The following is a 5841-nucleotide window of genomic DNA, read 5'->3' on the forward strand; positions in this document are numbered from 1 at the left end:
CATTAGACCAGTGGAAATCTATTCTTTGGTTTGATGAGTCCAAATTTGGAAGCAGCCACCGTGTCTTTGTAGAAAAGGTGAACGGATGGACTCTACATGCTGGTTCCCAACCGTGAAGTATGGAGGAGGAGGTGTGATGGTGTGGAGGTGTTTTGCTGGTGACACTGTTGGGAATTTATTCAAAATTGAAGGCATACTGAACCAGCATGGCTACCACAGCATCTTGCAGCGGCGTGCTATTCCATCTGGTTTGCATTTAGCTGCACCATCATTTATTTTTCAACAGGACAATGACCCCAAACACACCTCCAGGTTGTGTAAGGGTTATTTGACTAAGAAGGAGAGTGATGGGATGCTACGCCAGAAGACCTGGCCTCCACAGTCACCAGACCTAAACCCAATCGAGATAGTTTGGGGTGAGCTGGACCACAGAGGGAAGGCAAAAGGGCCAACAAATGCTAAGCATTTCTGGGAACTCCTTCAAGACTGTTGGAAAACCATTTCCAGTGACTACCTCTTGAAGCTCATCAAGAGAATGCCAAGAGTGTGCAAAGCAGTAAAAAGGTGGCTACTTGGAAAAACCTAGAATATAAGACATATTTTCTGTTGTTTCACATTTTTTAAGTATTTCATTCCACATGTTTTCACTCATAGTTTTGATGTCTTCAATGTGAATCTACAATTTTTAGAGCCATGAAAATAAAGAAAACTCTTTGAATGAGAAGGTGTGGTCAAACTTTTGGTCTGTACTGTACATGTGATTACGTAAATTACGTTGCTTGATCCACAATTAATTAACGATTGTATTTTAAATTCTTTTTTTGACACACTGGATATAGTTTTGGTGGTGTTTATCATGAACTTGCATAGTCCACAGTTTTTTTGTCCACACTTGTAGGAACCGGTAGATGGCAGCCAATTAGATATATTTTCCTTGTTGTTTTTCTATTAGTGTGATCACTGGGAGAAATTTGTGTTCCAATGGTGCTGTTTCTTTTCGATACAAATTTTAATCTATCTTTTAGAATATTTTTGAGTAGTTTGTTAAAATTGTTAAATTGTACTATTGTTAAAATAGGGAGAATTTTTTTTATGATTTTAACTATTTGATAATAATCACTGCTATATTTTGTTGAAAAATTACAGGTAGTACTTCTGTTGTGGCTATTGTGGCTGCTTTTTTACTTTCCAAATAATGTTCCCTATTTTTGCTATCAGTTTTTGTTCTGCCTTGGCAGCCTGCTAATAGTCATTCATTGCAATTTCTGTTACAACCCCTAGGGGTCGTTGTTATTCTTTTGAATTGCTGAGTATCCCTTTAAGCTAAATGTATTCTGGGTAAGGAACGCCTCCCTGAGCTGAGAAGAAGCCTGCAGCCATTTTCTCCTTGGACTTATTAGGAAAGGACCTGCTGATTCACCTCTCTGTAAATTCACCCCTGCCTATTGTAATCCGGTGAGCAAAGCAAATTACATGTGTTAGTGATAGAATCTTAGATGGAAGACTGTAGTAAATGCATTGTACATTGTAATCCTACATCTTAGTCCTTGCCTTGTTTGTATAGATAAGAATTTCTATGTATTGCAGATGCAGTGACCTTTCACCTACATTCTCATAAGAACTGTATCTCATGTACTGTTATGCTATGTTAACTCTGTATTAACACTGTACTGACTGTAATCATTTTCTTGTTATAGTTTTTACCCGTATTCCATATTCCGTATACCGTATTCAACTGCATCTTGGATATACCGTATTCAACTGTATCTTGGATATTCCTATATTCACTGTATATTCCACATATACTGCAATCAAGTTTGCGTTACCAGCCAATAAATCAAGGCTACTGAATTCAGTCTGTTTATTTGAAATGTGAACGAGGGTTTAGCTGTATGCTGGAGATTCACAGCGTTACGTGAAAGAATTCAAAGCATTCAAAACGCCCATATTAATGAAATAGGTCGTTAGTGTTTTTCCTGTGGCCTCACCAGCCACAAAATTGTGATGCATGGATCTCCATGCCAAAATGTTTTAAAAATTTATATCAAATTATCTTGCATTATGATTTTTGATCCTTAAACCCAGAGGAACATTACAATATGCATATAAGGAGTCAATTATATTGCTGAACCAGGAAATAGTGATAGCATGGAAAGGCTTGAGCAGCTTATATCACTTCTGTCAAAATTACCACCCAGCTGCACTTCAGCAACAACTGCCGCCACCTCACAGTTGGATAACCAGACAATACAGGAACAAAAGCTGTACATTTTTGTAATCTTTTATTTGTTCTTTCAACCTAGTTGTCATATGATAAAAAGGAATAAAAAAAAGGAATCTGTAAGTAGGATTTCAAACCCACCCCTTTAAACTTTATATATGGCATGTAGCTGTTTCAAAGTCAAGTCCAGCAACACTTTTACATGACCAGTCTGTTCCTACATTATTCAGAAATTGGCATTTGAACTGATATGCCAAAGAGGGTGAAGAGCTATCTGTAGCTCTGAAGTCTCTGTCACTCCAGATCTATCCCCGCCCAGTGCTGCTTCCTTTTTCCTAACTCTTGATGACTCTTTTGCCTGAATTCCCACAGCATGGAGGCTATCAGTCAATCAGGAGGAATTCAGCGCTGGGCAGAGAACAGACCTGGAGTGCCAGAGGCATCAGTACTAAATCTAGTCCTACAGCCTCATTTGCATATCAGTATATATGTATATACTGTATATATCATAACTTAGCCACATGCAAATCTGCCATGTTATGCTATTGTTTTTTTGTGATTGTTAGTGCATATTTTTAAAAACTCAGTAAAATACTTCTCTACAGTGTCTATAAAATAAATAAATACTCCCAAAGCTGTTAGTTCACGCTTCCAAAATTATTAGGAACTCCCATTTTGTTCCAAAAACAGAAAAAAAAAAACAGATATACACAGGAAGTGGATCACAAAAGCTGATTGACATGAAGGGGACAATTGACTATAATGGAGTCCGTTTGGGTTATCGCTGTTGGCGCTATCATTGTACTGGAGAATCAGTGGAGGATGCGGTGGTTTTTTTTACCCATGAACATGACAGCACCTATAATGGACTCTCCAAACTGAGGCTCAGATGTGTGTGAAGAATTCTTACTGTGTTTATATGTAAGTAAAGGCCGCTTTACGCGCTACGAGATCGCTAAAGCGATCTCGGGGTCACGGAATTTGTGACGCACATCCGGCCACTTTAGCGATGTCATTGTGTGTGACACCTATGAGCGATTTTGAATCATTGCAAAAACGTTCAAAATCGCTCATCGGTGACATGCCCCCCTCTTCCCAATTATCATTGCTGCTGCAGTAACGATGTTGTTTGTTGTTCCTGCGGCAGCACACATTGCTATGTGTGACGCCGCTGGAACGACAAACATAGACAATAATCCAGTAATAAATATGCAAAAAAAGTTTCTTTATTGATCAGGTTGTTCAAAATTTATCACGTGCATGTGCTTGGTCCACAAATTAATTAAGACGTTTCGGCCAGGGGCCTTCGTCAGCATGGACTTTTATCTGATAGTAGTAAGAAATAACAAAAATCAATATCACATATACATTCCAATACAGTGTACAATAATATCCAACACCACTACAATCAATTGACAAGGATACTAAGACAAGGTAGAGATATGTGAATTAAGTTACATAACACATATCAAGAACAAAAATATCGTTAGCGAAAGGAGGTCATATAAGTCAAAGTATTTAGTATAAGGATTGTTGTTTATCTTTGATTAATTGTTAGTGAAGTTCCCACCAAAGGTGAGGGTTGTGCGAGCGACCGAGTGAATGGCGCGTCCGACCATGAAATAGGAAAACAGAATAAAAAGAATGGAGATAACAAGAAAGACAGAAGGAGGGGGGGGGCAAAGAAGGAGAGTGAAAGATATATGGTAAGAGGGAGAAGTAAAAGGTGGGAGAAGAGCAGAAAGAAAAAAAGAATGAAGAAGGGAGAAAAGTAAGAGCAGGAGCGCAGAAAGGTAATGTGGGATCAACATACAGGACACTCACCACGAAATTATATAGCAAAGAAAAAACTAGGCTCTTGGGCCGCATAAAGATAATGTGGAGAGTCACTCCAATGTCATACACTACAATGGAGAAATACATATTAGTACAGTTCACCATGTATCCGTGCGATATATATATATGAGTAGTATACGCAAGAGGCTAAATACCTGTAATTAATAAGGTACTATCGGGTGCTACATGTGCACTGCATCAGGGGCGATGTAGCAGGTACTAGGACTCCATACAAAACTAGAAGGCAGGACGGGGGAAGGGTTCCAGGACCTCAATGAAAAGAAGCATATATGTGTTGAAAGTTATCCTAATTATACAGTGAGACTATGCATCATATAATGTAGAATTATAAGGAAATACCTAAATGTCACCCGTCTTCAATGAGACAGCATATACTGAGTCATACTAATATACATGTGGCATAGCTGCTAGACCCTGCTGCAGAAGGATCAGGGTTCTATATATGGAAAAAAGGGATAGGATATATGTCCAATCATCAGGAATACATAGTAAAATGATATATGTTATGAGATCATCCCACACAATATTGTGGCCAGAAGATTATTACCTTTAGAAAAGCAAGGAGGTTATGGCCTGTGTGAGCTGTTAGTCCTGCCAATATATGTGAAAAATGCTGCAATAGAGATTAAACGTTTAAGATAAGATGTATGGACTGTAAGAAGGAACAGACTAGAATTCAGTATTGAAGCACATTACCTAACCTAGACACGTCCAGGGAGGAAGTGTGGCCGGTGAATCCGGTAGGAGAATGTGATCATTCCTTAGTCATAAGAGAGAAAGAGACATCAAGTAGTAAAAAGACAGGAGATATAACAGGGTTACAGATAAGGGACAGACCGGTCGGTTACCATGACTCACCTAACCTCCGCTGGGCATGTGTACCATGTGAGGGGTCCTGCACAGTGAGCTGCGTACAGCGTGGAGCGTTTTAAAAGGAAGTGTGGGCGGATGCCTGTATATCACTTCCTGTGTGTGGAACGCAGGAAGTCGGGCGTATGGAGCGCACACCGCGCATGCGCACTGCGCGCTCCAGGCCCGACCTACTGGCAGAACGTCATAGTGACTGGGATCATGTGATAGTGTGATACCAGCGTTAGGGAGGATATATAGAAGCTCCGTTTTCATGCGTGGTGGTGACTGGGAGACTTGGTGATCTATCCAAGGTGCCTCATGAGTTATAAGGAGCGGTGAAATTATCCATGAAGATATTGATAGTGCTCGCTATCCATTATAACTAACGTTTCTGAAAGGAAGAGAGAAATATATCAATATAGGAATAAAAGACATAAGTAAATAATGTGTTAGCATGCATGGCTTCAGAGATATGAAAACACCACCGATACATTATAACATGAATCATTTTTTTAATATAAAATCCTATGGAGTTAACTCACATATAGAGATGGAAAATTACATGAGCATATATATAGATATGCGTACATATACACACATGCACACATATATATGAGAATACACATCAATGGAGTCATCGTACCCCAGTGTATAGGTCAACATCAGACATCAAAGTATGCGGGAATCAGTAGGTAGCTGTCTCATACTTGCGGTTCATACCATTAGGTTCAAGTGTACCGAGGGTGTGTATCCACATAGCCTCCCTATCACGCAGACGTTTAACCCTGTTGCCCCAACTACGCATCGTGTCAATGTGGTCGATGACTTGGAATTTAAGTTGGGAGATTTGATGTCCTGCTGTTATGAAATGATGGGGGATAGGCAACAAGGAGTTACCACATCTGATGTCT

General features: G+C 39.5%; 1 long non-coding RNA gene across 2 annotated transcripts; it reads right to left on the bottom strand.

Annotated features, from left to right (window-relative positions):
* Nucleotides 1-4244: 4244 nt before the first annotated feature.
* On the bottom strand, nt 4245-5008 carry LOC142301617 (uncharacterized). 2 transcript variants are annotated; one of them, XR_012752847.1, is made up of 5 exons: nt 4937-5008; nt 4780-4838; nt 4626-4691; nt 4418-4514; nt 4245-4327 (listed from the first exon to the last, which is right to left on the bottom strand). It is a non-coding gene; the product is annotated as an uncharacterized LOC142301617 (long non-coding RNA). The 2 variants fall into 2 exon arrangements; XR_012752846.1 differs by having other exon boundaries at nt 4775-4838.
* Nucleotides 5009-5841: the final 833 nt, after the last annotated feature.

This window comes from Anomaloglossus baeobatrachus, chromosome 4, assembly GCF_048569485.1.
Source record: "Anomaloglossus baeobatrachus isolate aAnoBae1 chromosome 4, aAnoBae1.hap1, whole genome shotgun sequence".
Classification (NCBI taxonomy): Eukaryota; Metazoa; Chordata; class Amphibia; order Anura; family Aromobatidae; genus Anomaloglossus; species Anomaloglossus baeobatrachus.